At 44.1% G+C, this 13,534-nt stretch overlaps 1 protein-coding gene across 3 annotated transcripts in view; it reads left to right on the top strand.

The window, feature by feature from the left end:
* The first annotated feature begins 12,756 nt into the window (after positions 1–12,756).
* Positions 12,757–13,534, top strand: part of APBA1 (amyloid beta precursor protein binding family A member 1) — a 75,104-nt gene continuing 74,326 nt past the window's right edge. For 2 of the 3 annotated variants that reach the window (XM_072359255.1, XM_072359253.1), the window contains exon 1: positions 12,778–12,917. The gene's annotated coding sequence lies outside the window, so the exon portion shown is untranslated. Of the gene's footprint in view, positions 12,918–13,534 lie in introns of all 3 variants that reach the window. The other variant, XM_072359254.1, reaches the window with a different exon arrangement.

Below are 13,534 nucleotides of genomic sequence, written 5' to 3'. Positions count from 1 at the left end.
AAAAAAAAAAAAAAAAGGCAAAAAAGAAGCTTCAAGCTGTTGTTAAAGTTGGGAAAATTACCATAATGTGTGCTTCCAAGAATTACCCCTGTAGTCAGTTAATGTTTCTGAAGTACAAACGTAACCCTTTTAGTGGCTTTTATTTAGTGTGTAACGTTACTTCTCAGGGCGTAGTCAATCGTAGTGAGTTAGGGTACAATTTCACAGTTTATAGTCATTGATTTAAAAATAAAACATAATTGCTAAACGTGATAACTGTCTAGCATAGTGTTTTTTATCTACCCACGCACTAATACTGTACCTTAGCATCTCATCTGCATTATATTTTTATTCTGTATCTTAAATTACTGTTGCAGTCTTGCAGGCAGCTCCTGGCAGTTGCTGGGTTTCGTCTCTATGCCTCCTAGTACAATTCAGAAAGCTGCTCGGCATCTCACAGGGACATAGTTGAAATAACGGGGATGCTTTTTACTCCTATCTGTGCTGGCACACGATGTGGCTCCGATATTTATTTATTTATTGGCTTCTGTTAGGAGACCATACTAGAATTAACAAAGCTTTTAGTTACTGACAGAATATGCTTTTTGCATGATGTGGCTGTTCTGAAGATCATAGCTCCTACCTGAAGTTTATTAAGCATCTTTATCTGCACCATCTCAAAACCTGCTGCTAATCCTACTGTAGGAGGAGGTGAGAGTGAGCCCACAGCAAACAGGAGGGTGCCTGTATCTGTTCACAGGACATTTTCTGATTAGGACATGGTGGAACAAAGAGATTTTCTTGGATGAGGCATCCCTACAGGTTGCTTTTGAAATTGGTGCATCACTAATTCAGTCAGATTCCCCGAGTGGCTGTATAGAATGAGTTTATTTTTTAATTAAACGTGGAAAACAATGAAGTACTGAGTATGCTGTTACATATAGGAGAGTCACATAAATTAAACAAGGTACCAAAACTTGGTTTTATGGGACAAAATGTGTTTATTTCTAACGTGCTTGTTTCCTCTTGCTCTAGTTTTTCTTTTTCGAAATGTCTGTGTTTGAATCTGGGTAGTCATCTTGTGAGCTGTGATTGGGAATGTCTTGTTAACTTCATGTCACAAAAAACAATGGATGTCTTAAGTGGTTTTAAGTAGCATTAAGATTAATGATTGTGATAGAACTATAGTATTTAAGTACGCTATTGAACACTAATTTTGTAGTGCTCTTATGTACATCAAAGTACTATTCTGTGTAGGACAAAAATGTTTATTTTATCAAGATATGTGGAAAAAAAAACAAACATGTAATTCTCATAGCTTTCATATTAGGAAAAAGAACAGTTTTTAAATAGTATTTTGCAAAAATTTTTTTTATTCTCAGATACACAGTTGTGACCACTGTAAAATTTACTGAGATCTCCAAATTAGATAAATACTGAGTTGTGTAGCAGAAAGGGTAAGAGAAGGGTAAAACACTGGAAAACAATGTGGTAAATGACCAGTGTTCTACAGGAGGGTGACTTCAAAGCAGTAAGTTCATTTTTCACTGGTCCTGTTTTGTCATAGTTTGGGGGGGGGGGGAGGGTTGTTATTTTGTTTTGTTTTTGTCATCGTTAAAGATTAATTATCTGTATATATTTTTGCACGGTGAGCATGTGTATGTACAGGTGGGTAAGTGGAGGAACTGTGTTCATGTGATGTCTGGGCAGGAATGAAAAATGTTCCACGCACAGCTACTTATATGCAACAGTGGTGATCTGTGAACCTATCTCTTCTGTCTTAAGCCTCTGAATCTAGAAAGGTCATTGCCGATGTCAGAATTTACTGAAAGGAGCTTCCCTTCTGTGGCACTTTGCCTTCCTTTCACAATCGCTGGGCAAATGTGTGCATATATGGACCAAATGATTTGCGATGGTGTTTTTTCCAACTGCTTGTAGGTAGGTTTTGAGACAGTGAAAGAACTGGTAGTGTCCTGCAAGTTGGGAGGACTGGGGAGTGTTCAGTTGGTGTCCTGCTTGCCAGATAACTTTCATGAGTCTTCCAGGAAGGAACAGAGATGGGCTCAACTCTGATGAAGTACTTCAGCCTTAGAGAAGACCAGAAAGACATGTAGGATGCAGGCTTGCAGTCAATATTTGAATCTAAATATCACATAGTTATTTTGGCATGCTATTTTTAGTATTTTCTTGTTATTCTTTTCATTAAAATAAATTACTTAACACCTCCCCCCTCCCCCCCCCATCATTTTGAATGCTTTTGGGTTTTAATTTACTAAACTTGGGGGGTTAACTGGGTAGGCTTAGTATGAGCAAGTAATAAACTTTAGACTCCTTTTGCAGAAACAGTTTGCGGGATCAACCAGTTTGTTACAGGTTTGAGTGGTTGATTTTAGAACAAATGGAAATAGTTCAGAGGATCTTCATAAGTCATGTAGTCCCAACTGCCTGACCATGTTAGGAGTAACCAGAAGTTAGAGCATGTTGTTGAGGGCACTGTCCAAATGCCTCTTGAACGCTAGGAAGCCTGTTCCAGTGTTTGACCACTGTCACAGTAAAGAAAAATTCCCTGAAATCCAGTTTGAACCTCCCCTAGCACAGCTTTGTGCTGTTCCCATGTGTCCTGTCATCGGTTACCAGAGAGAAATGATTGATTCTGTTGAAGTTCTGTTGAAATGAGTGATAAAATTCCTACTGACTTTCCTGACAAAAGGATCAGACCTTACTGAAGGAAGGATATCAGTAACCGTATGGTAGCTCCGAAGTATTGTGATGGATTGTTAGTGACTTCTGTCGCCCTACAATCTGGCATATGGTCATATTTACAACTTTGTGACAAAAAAAAAAGCTAATCGTGTACATTCATCAGCACTGTGGTTGAAGAGAAACTATTAAGGTTCTGAAGTATTACAGGTTGAAATGAGCAGCTGGAAACAAACATGGGTACTATGCAGGTATCAAGAGCTAAGAAAGCCTTTTGGTTTGTGTTCTGTTTGGAAGAACAAAGAGTTTGGGAGGTATTACGTGTGAAGAATTGTGTGTAGGTCAGTGGCTGAGTTTCATGCAGGATTCTTAGGGAGGAATGGTAAGCTTTAAGGTGCTGTGTGATAACTGGTGTAACACTGAAGGAAGAAAGTCTTAATAAATATTGAATGGCTTAAGTTCTTTTGTTCTCAGAACGTGCTGTATACATCTATGGTGCAACAGTAAACTGCACGTTTGTCACTCTGTCATCTCACAATTGTTTATAACTAGGTAACACCTAATCTGCTTCTTAAAATGCATCTACTTAATGTTGATTTGAGATGTTCTAGGATTATTTGTTGTTACTGTTTCCTCCACTCTTTAATCCTTTTGTAGTGGAACCTAGCCAGATAATGATTTTCACAGTTGTAAACCTAGCTTGGCTGTAAAGGGAAGTTCAAACTTTGCCATCTAAGATGTTCAGCTCTCTCATGCCTAGTTAAAAACATAGGAGGGCACCCAAACAGTGCTTTCCATTTGTGCACACTGAATTTTACCTTGTTTCTCTCGGATATTTTGTATTGCATGTTGATTATATTTTTACGTATCCTAGTAGAACAAAATATATTTAAAAAAACAAAAATAAGAATACCCCTAGCATCCTAACCATTCTATGCAGATGTCTTCCAAACTTTACAGGTACAATTTTAGTGGTGGCAGTTGGTAATTTTTCCCCCCCCCCTCTTATTTATCAGCAGACTTGTTTTTATATGTATTAGTAATAAGTATACTAAGCACAGCTGTAAGTTATTGTATTTCTGTAGAAAATGGAAAATAGTGTAAAATTGTTTTTTGTTAAATGTTGGCGGTTTTTAAATAAACTTTTCATCTCCTTAAAACTGTTCTTGTGGCAGTGTATTTACCCTGGAGTAGAATTTCATTGCTAACAGGTAGCCTTCCTTATTGTTCCTAATCTCTTTCTGTTAATAAGCTTATTTTAACAAGAACTGTGCTATCTTATATGAATTTAGTCTATACCAGCAGATATGTTAAGGTATTTGCAAGATGAGGAGGTGATCCAAGACAGCCAGCGTGGCTTCAGCGAAAGCAGATCATACCTGAACAATCTGATGTGGCCTTCTGTGATGAAGTGACATCACTGGACAAAGGAAGAGTGCTGATGTAGTAGAGCTGGACTTCTGAAAGGCCTTTGACATGGTCAAATTGATATCTACATGTATTACATGTGCTTGTGCTACTTGGCAAGTAAAAGGCAGTGATTACTAATAGTAATCCTTCAGCTTACCTAGATGTGTGTGCCTGCGAAGACATACGTTTTTTCTTATTAAACAGACATGTAAGACTTGGTCTTGTGTTGTTCTGCAAAATAACGAGTTAACAAGTTCACTGCAGAAGAAATACGCAGAATACTTGTGTGGTGCTGACAGATGGTAATTTGCAACATCTCAAAGAGATCACAAAAAGTATAAGTAACTTGTGATATGGTTTTTGGTGGATTTGACTCATCTAAATGAGTAAAGTGTGTGTCTTCAAGGTGCAAACCAACGGATCGTTGCTAAGTTTCAAATCATTGCAGCATTTGAAATGAAACCTGAATTACAGCAAGCTCAAGTGATGGCAAATAATTGTAGGCATTGTGTCTAAGCACAGTGGACAGCAAAAAATATATAGCGTTGTTTTCTGTTGTGATAAAGGAATTTTAGGATAGGTTTCGAGATTGCTGAAAATATCTTTTTTTTTTTTTTTTTTTTTTTTTTTTTTTTTTTGGTGTATCTGCAACTCCATTTTCAGTTGACATTAATAAATAACCCATGGATTTTTGAATGGAATCTATAGAGTTGCAGTCAGATATTCGACTCTGGGAAAAATCTGATGATGTCTACCAGACTTCTAAAAGCTGTATCTTAGCAGAGAATATTATCCTTCGCTTCACAATCACACCTTATTCCTGTCATTGCTTTTTGGCAGGACGTGCATTTGTGAACAACTGTTTTCAAGGATGAAGCACGGGAGGAGTAAAATAAGGTAAAAATAATCTCTGATGTGCACCTTAAGAACTTGCTAAGAATTGCAGCCACCTCCTTCAAACCAGGCTGATGCATTAGTTGCATGAAAGCAAGGTCAGATGTGCCACCAGTTTTATGCTTTTGTTGCCCTCATGTTTTGTTTTAATAAATAGGTTTTGTTTGTTTGTTTAATAATGAACATATACGAGGCCTGGGACAGTTCCTTGCTTAATGCACCCCAGTGCACCACTGTTAACCACATAACAGAGGTTCATGCTATTAAAATATATTATTATAACCAGAATACTGTAGAGTTATAACATACTAATCAATAAACTGAATAAATATAGGCTAGGTGGACAAACTAATTGCTGGATAAAGAATTGGATGGATGGTTACACTCAGAGTCTTGGTCAACAGCTCAGCAGTTTCCAAGTTTTTCCAAGTGGAAACCGTTGAGTAGTGGTGTTTATCAGGGATCAGTATTGGGACCAGTGCTATTTAACATCTTTGCAGGCAGCATGGACAGCGGGACTGCATCCTCAGCAAGCTTGAAAGACAACACCAAGCTGAGTGGTGCAGCTGACAATCTAGAGGGAAGGGATGCCATACACAGGGACCTGGACAGGATTGAGAGGTTGACCCCTCATGAAATTCAACAAGACCAAGTGTGACGTCCTGCACCTGGGTCAGAGCAGTCTCAAACACAGATACAGGCTGGATGGAGAACGGCTTGAAGGATTTGGAAGCGTTGGCCAATGAAAGACTCAACATGAGCAGGCAATGTGTGCTTGCAGCTCATAAGTCAGATCATACCCTGAGCTGCATCAAGAGAAGTGCGACCAGCGGGTTGAAGGAGGTGATTCTGTCCACCTACTCTGCTCTTGTGAGACCCCACCTGGAGTATTGAGTCCAGCTCTGGGCCCTCAACACAAGAATGAGCTGTTGGAGCAGGTCCAGAGGAGGGCCATGATGATCAGAGGGATGGAGCACCTCCCCTGCGAGGACAGAGAGCTGGGGCACTTCAGCCTGGAGAAAAGAAGGCTCTGGGGGGACTTCATACCAGCTTTCTGGTACTTGAAGGGGACCTACAGAAAAGCTGGGGAGGGATTTTCTATAAGGGCAGGTAGTGACAAGAGGAGGGGAAATGTCTTTAAACCAGAAGAGGGTAGAATTAGACCAGATACTAGAAGAAATTCTTTACTGTGAGGGTGGTGAGGCACTGAAACAGGCTGCTCAGTGAGGCTGTGGATGTCCCCTCCCAGGAAGCATTCAAGGCCAGGCTGGATGGGACTTTGAACAACCTGGTCCAGTGGTAGGTGTCCCTGCCCACTGTAGGAGGGTTGGAATTGGATGATCATAAAGGTTCCATCCAAGGTAAACCATTTTATTATTCTTTTTGCCACTTTTTTCCCTACTTTTTCTCCCTATTTCTACTCTACCTTTTTGCTTATTTGTTCCCTGTTTATTTATCCCCCTTTGTTTCAAAAAGATGCTTGACCAGATATCCTTAGAAGAGCAAAAGTTCTTTCTTTTTATTAACCCTTGCGCAAAAAAGTTTGTATGTTTTCAGGGAAGATGAAAATCTTGTTTTGGTTTAGTTTATTGCATCCTGTATCGGCTTTATTCTTCATACTCTGCAAGCTTTTCAGTTTGACTAGAAACATTAAACCTTTGAAAATCCATCAAAAGATTGCTTGGCTTTTACAGCCCTGGCAGTTCAGCAGTGCTTCACTAGAATGAATGCCGAAATTAAAAATGCTCTCAGCTGCTCCGTGACTGTACCATCTTAAACAGTCACTGTAACTGCTGCTCTAATTGAGAGATCAGCCAAGACAGTGAGTGCTAAGGGGTCAGAAGTGGTTTCTCAGGGGCTAGAATGGGGCAAGAAGCTGGAAGATATGAAATATAAATAACTTAATACCCTTTCTGTCTAAATGGTCTGGGCTTTCTCAGTCAGCAGTTGGTCTTCAGTTATAATAGCCCAAATCTTACATCACTTTTTTTTTTTTTTTTTTTTTTTTAAAGAGAAATAAAGAGAACATTATTCGATTAATGAAGTAGATGCTACTTGGTTTTAAAAATAAATAAATAAATAAAAATAAAAATGGAGATACAGAATTAAAATGCTAATTTCTACCCTGCGTGTCAAAGCTGTCTCTACAGTGAGACCTTTTTAAGAACCACCAAACAGAGCACACATCAGTTCCTTGCTAGTCCCACTGACAATTGTAATCATTGCAACTTTACCAACATGTGAGGGAAACTGTCAGCTCGCTGCTGAACAGGATTGACTTGTTGGTGACTAGTCATAAAGGAGAGAGAAAGGATGCTGTTCATCATAAAATCGTATAATGGCTTGGGTTAGGAAGGACATTAAAGGTGGTCTAGTTAAAACTCCAATGCCATGGGCAGGATTACCACAAGGCTGGGGGTCCCACTGAGACACAACTCATCACCACACTCCACCTGGACATAGAGCCCTATCCAGCCTGGCCTTGGACAGCACTTCACTCAGCAGCCTGTGCCAGTGCCTCACCACCCTCTGAGTAAAAGGTTTTCTCCTAGTATCCATTCTAAATCTTCACTCTTTTAGTTTAAAACCGTTCCTCCTTGTCGTGTCACTGTCTGCCCTTGTAAAAAGTCTGTCACCATCTTATTTATAATCTTTCTTTAAGTTCTAAAAGGTCACAGTGAGATCTACCCAAAGCCTTCTCCAGTCTGGACAAGGCCAGCTCCCTCAACTTTTTTTCAGAGGAGAGGTCCTTCAGCCCTCTGGTCATCTTCATGGCCCTCCTCTGGACTTGTTTCATCAGCTCCCAATCTTCCTTGTGCTGGGGGCCCCTGACCTGGACACAGAACTCCAGATGGGTCCTTACAAGGGCAGAGCAGAGAGGGACAATCACTGTTTTCACCCTGCTGACCACCCTTCTTCAGATGCAGTTCAGGATACAGTTGACCTTCTGAGCTGCAAGCATACACTGCTGGCTCACGTCCAGCCTTTCATCCACCAGGAGCCCTAAGTCCTTCTCTGCAGAGCTTTTCTCAAGGAGTTCTTAACCCAATCTGTATATCGCTGGGATTGCCCCGGCCCAGATGCAGCGCCTTGCACTTGGCTTTCTTGAATCTCATTAGGTTACTGTGGCCCTCCTTCACCAGCTTGTCCAAGTCCCTCTGGATGACATCCCTTCCCTCTATTGTATTAACTGCAGTACTCACCTTAGAGTCATCAACAAGCTTGCTGAGGGCACACTCAATTCCACTATCTGTGTCACCAAGAAAGATGTTGAAGAGCGGTGGTCCCAAGATGGACCTCTGGGGGACACCTCTCATCACCATACTCCACCTGGACACAGAGCCATTGACCACAAACTCCTGGTTGTGACCACTGGACCAATTATTTATCCACTGAATATTCCATCCTTCAAATTTGTATCTCTCCAATTTAGAGATAATTATGTGATGCAGAGCCATGTCAAAGCCCAGGCTCTTTTTGGTGAGCTATAACATAAGAGGGCGAAGAAGGCCTTATAGAATAAAATCTCTGATGTCTTTCAGTATCACCTTGGATTATACCTATAAAAGTGACACGAGAAATGCCAGGCAACCTCTTTGTGCCCTTGTCTAACATAAAGGGCTTCTTAAAAATGTTAGCATAAGAATTAATCAAGGAAAATGCCCATGGAACTGGAGTGTTCCAGTTCTGCAGATTAGTGGCAGGTTTAATAAAAGACACAACTATAACAAATGATGACAAAGGTAAATCCCAGCCTTGAATTCCATAGGTGCGACTCTGAACTCCTGATAGCTATTTTAAAACGAGCTGAGAAGAGGACTGGATGTGTAAAAGGTTTTGTGAATATCACTTGTCTTCTCATTAACTGGACCTGGATATTGAGAAAGGAGGAAGAGTTACTTTGAAGGTTTTTCTTTCCAAGAAAAAAAAAGTAAGAACAAAAATGACACTCGCTGGTCCAGTGTCAGAATTTGGAAATGAAATTTCCAGTTCTGAAATCCTTTAACATCATTTGAAACAGTCACTGCTGTTCTAGCAGCAGACGTTCCACAAACGCTCGTCAGAGATTAATGCTTTTTGACATATGAAAGCTGTAACTCCAAGCTTTCAGACTGTAAAAAGCACTCATTTATGTCCCTAGTGGATCTTGAGCTATCTGACCTTAAAACTATGTCAAGTTTCCACTGGTCTTTTCAGTCTGGGAGAGCTGTTTTGTCTTTGGCCTAAGGCTGAAAGTAACAAGCCACAGACCTCTGAGCAGTGTGATTTCCAGATCCTGAAAATACATTCAGGTTGACTAGATTACTAGAGCAATGTAGCAAAAAATGTTTGAGTTGCCACAGCCAAGGTTTTTATCTAGGCTAATGGATATATCTATAGACCTGAAGTGTAAACATGCTGAATCCAATTAATGCACTTTACAGAGTGCAATTTTGTTTCTGAAAAGAAAAGCATTCAACATGACTTCCTCTCTTTGAAGTATCCAGGCCCAGTTAATGAGATGTCTGTGTGAAAGCTGGGCCAGGTTCTTCCCCATGAAATAGATGCTTTGCTGGCACTCACACAGCAGCTGGTACCTAATGAGTCTCAAAAGCCATTGACACACTGGATGGTGTTAAGTGTCTGTATCTAAAGTAAAATACAAGGAGGGAATAAAAGCACTTAGCATGAAAAAGTTCAGCATAAATAGCACTACCTACATTGCAAGTGTGTCTGAGTATTTCAAACCCTGGCTGCTATACTTATGTGACTGATTACCACCGTGACTTAGTAAATATAACGAAAATGCAGACATTAAGTTACAACATTATGAGAATGAGTTTTCTACGTTTAAATGTGGTCTGGATGGTTCTAAAAGGGCAGTTTACTCTTGTCCAGGAGATTAAATCCACATTAGTGTGGTTTTACAAAACCCAACAAGTGTTTCCACATTTTCAGAAAGAGCAAAACTGTGTTGCATAAATCAAAGCTTCATCTCCAAAATAATCAGATCACAAATTCCAGCATTTTAACTGGAAAATACATACATACATACATAGAGAGACGTAAATAATGACTATCAGATTGATAACATGTGGGAGGTAGAAGGCCAATGCTAATGCAAGCGCACCGATTCTGCTGCATAACAGATGCATCTTTCCAAGTTCACAAGTAACCTGTGCCTGAGAACACCTGTCATTGATGACAGCGAGACAAATGGGAGAAAAATGAAACTTAAGAAGAAAAACAGATTTATAATATAGATTGTTTTTTCCCTGAGCATCATTGAGCAATCACGAAAACTGTGATGATTAGTCATTAATAGTCATAAGACTTCAATGGAGTCACCTAGGTTGGAAGTGAGCTCTAAGGGACATCTGTCCAAAGCTACCTCTCTACAGGAGGGCAAACTTAGACCACGTTCAATCTTTACTGTATGATTACTGTGAGAGAGGGCAAGAAGACAGAAGTGCTTTACGTAATGCAACCGTTCAGTAAGGAACAGCTTTGAAAGCCTCTCAAGTCCACACCTGCTAAATTGTAACCTGGGGCTGTAGCAGGGCCATACACAAGGGCCATGAAAAAAAAATAAAAATAGAGGGAGCACGGAGCAGAAATCTCCTTCTAGTTTTGTTATTTTCACATCAAAAGCCATCAGGCAGAAAGATGTCTCCAGGATAAGAAAGAAATCAATCAATAAGGACTATTATCAAAGGAGAAAAAAATGAGGTGTTGCGGTGAAATAAATACAGAGGAAAGGGCAGCAGTTGTCTAAACAGCAGCAGTCATGATTTTTTTTTTCCCCCCTTCTTTAGCAAAGCATATTTTTTGTACTCTCATTTTCAGAGTTTGCACTGGTGGAGTACTGCAGCTCTTTGAATAAGATATGAAAGTATGGTTGTGCTTACAGGGTGGCCAAAGCATATCACAGGCCCTGTGATAGCACAAAACAAAACAAAACAAAACTGGAAGCCTCTTTTGTGTATGTTTTTGGGAGGCAGGGAACGTTCCAAATGAATACTATTATCATAGGAGCTCAGAGCTGGCCATGAATGTTTCCAGAGATAGATAACTGACTATCTCTCTGGGCAACCTGTTCCAGTGCTTCACCACTTGTATTGTAAAAAAAACTTCTGCCTTATATCCAATCTGAATCTTCCCTCTTTCAGTTTGAAACCATTTCCCCATATCCTATCACCACAGACCCTGCTAAAGAGTCTGCCCCCTTCTTTCTTACCACCCTCTTTAGATACTGAAAGGCTACTATCAGATCTCCTTGGAGCTTTGTCTTCTCCAGGCTGAACAGCCCCAGCTCTCTCAGCCTGTCCTCATAGGGGTATTTATTTTAGTCATTACTATCTAGCCAATATTACTTTAAATACCATACATGTAAGGCATTCTCTCAAGGACTTCAGCATTCTCCCTGTGTACGTGGAATCACTGCAAAGCACAGGAGCAGGGAAGCAGTTACAATTGCTGTTTACAGCCTGCACTATGGATGTGGTGTCCGACTCCATCTTTGACTCCATCAAGGGTGTATGACCCTGTAGAGATCTAGACAAAATAGACAGCTAGCCATGAGCCGCATGAATTTTAATAAGGGCAAGTACCATATCCTGCACCCAGGAAGGGGCAACCCCTCTATACATGCAGGCTGGGAGCCTTGCTGAAAGTTTCAGGGGTCCTGGTAGACAGTAAGTTCAATGTGAACCAGCAATGTGCACAGGCAGCCAAGAAGGCCAACTGTATCCTGGGCTGCATCAAGCATGGCACTGCCAGCCATCTGAGGGAATGGGCTGTCCCACTCTACAACAATCGGTGTGTCCCCATCTGGAGTACTGTGTGCAGTTTTGGGCACCACAGTTCAAAAAGGGCATAAAACCTTTTTAGCCCAAACCAGGGCTACAGAAGTGGTGAAGGGTCTAAAGGGTAAGACAGATAAGGAGTGACTGAGGTCCCATTCAGCCTAGAGCAGAGGAGGCTGAGGGACAGCCTCACAGCAGCTTACAGCTCCTCATAGGGAGTGGGGGGTCAGTTCTGGGCTCTGCTCTCTGGTGACAGTGATAAGACATGAGGGAAGCAGCAAGGAGCTGTGTTAGGGGAATGTCAGGCTGGGTGTTAGGGAATGGTTCTTCACCTTAGGCTGGTGTGGTGCTGGAACCGGCTCCCACGGTCTGTGGTTACAGCACCAAGCAGACAGAGCTCAAGGAGCATCCAGCCAACGCTCCTAGCCATACATGGTCTGTGTTTCAGGTGGTCCTGCGTGGAGCCATGAATTGGGACTCGATGATCCTTAATGGCTCTCTTTGAATACCGCGATATCCTCTGGCTAATGCCACGTTTGAAAGTGTGAACAGGGAATAAGCAGCTGCGTGCAGAGAGCAGCACTGGTGAGCCCTCACGGCAGGGTAACGGGTACTGGGCCTGGCAGCACACCGCGGACTGCCGGACATCGCCGCCGCCGGGCGGATGCTCGATGCCGCCCGCAGCGAGTCCTGTCTCGGAGCTCTGCCCGCCGCTGGGCGCTAAGGGCTGCCCCGGGGCCTGGCTCCAGGTGCACGATCCTGCCGGGCACCCGCTGTTTCCCCCCGCGGCAGGGTCGGGCTCCGGGCCGGGCTCCCCCGGTCACCGGGGACGTTCGGGCGACCCCCTGAGCGGACAGGAGCCCGGCCCGGCGGCCGCCATCTCCTCGGCTCCCACCAGCGCAGCCCGTCATGGCGGCACCGCCCCGCACCGCCGCGGGACTAGCGGGGCGGCGGCCGACGCGCTGACGCGAAGGGCGGCGCGGAGCGGCGGGAGGGGCCGTGCCGGGCGGTGCTGGCGGCGGGGGCGGCGGCCGGAGGAAGATGGTGGCGGGAGGAAACGCTGCCTGCCGGGCTGTCCGCCCCGCGCTGCGCTGCCAGCCCCGCCGGAGCCGCCCTGCGTGGTGAGGAGGCGGCGCGGACCCGCACCAGGTGCGGAGGGGCCGGGCCGCGGCCTGGGCGCGGGATCGGGACCCCGTTCGGCGGTGCCCATCGGCACGGCTACGGGAGGGGCCGCCCCTCCCTCGTGGGGGCTCCGCGAGCGAGGAGCGGCGGGCGGGCGGGCGAGGGCTGGCAGCCGGCTCGGCGCTGCGGCGGCCGCCGCGTGCGTTCCGCTCGGGCCGAGCTGTGGGGCCGCCCCTCCTCCCCCGTGCCCGGCGGCAGGGAGCAGCGGGCGGCGGGCAGGCTGCGGTGCCCGGGGCTGCGGTTCGCGGGAGGTGGCGGGCCCGGATATGGCGGGGTTGCGGTGGCCCCGCGCGCTGCGGCTCTTTCTGGAAGGATCAGTGTTAGTAGGGACGGTCCGGGCAGGGCTGCGCTGCCGCCCTCGTACGTAAACCTGCCTCGTAGGAGATGCGGGAGCTCGGGCCTCGGCTGGGAAATCTGCAGCGTTTTTGCTGTCCCTGCTGCGGGGCTGTAGGATTGCAGTCGGTTTCAGACCCGGCTGCTCTGGTCGCTGCTGAGCAACCGGAGGGATGTCCGCTGGCTGTGCGTGCTCGGAGCTGCTGTGGGTGTAGCAGGCCGGGATGCTGCGTTTCTGCTCCCTGGTGTGC

Source organism: Excalfactoria chinensis, chromosome Z, assembly GCF_039878825.1.
Source record: "Excalfactoria chinensis isolate bCotChi1 chromosome Z, bCotChi1.hap2, whole genome shotgun sequence".
Classification (NCBI taxonomy): Eukaryota; Metazoa; Chordata; class Aves; order Galliformes; family Phasianidae; genus Excalfactoria; species Excalfactoria chinensis.
This window is presented reverse-complemented; position numbering and strand designations above follow the sequence as displayed.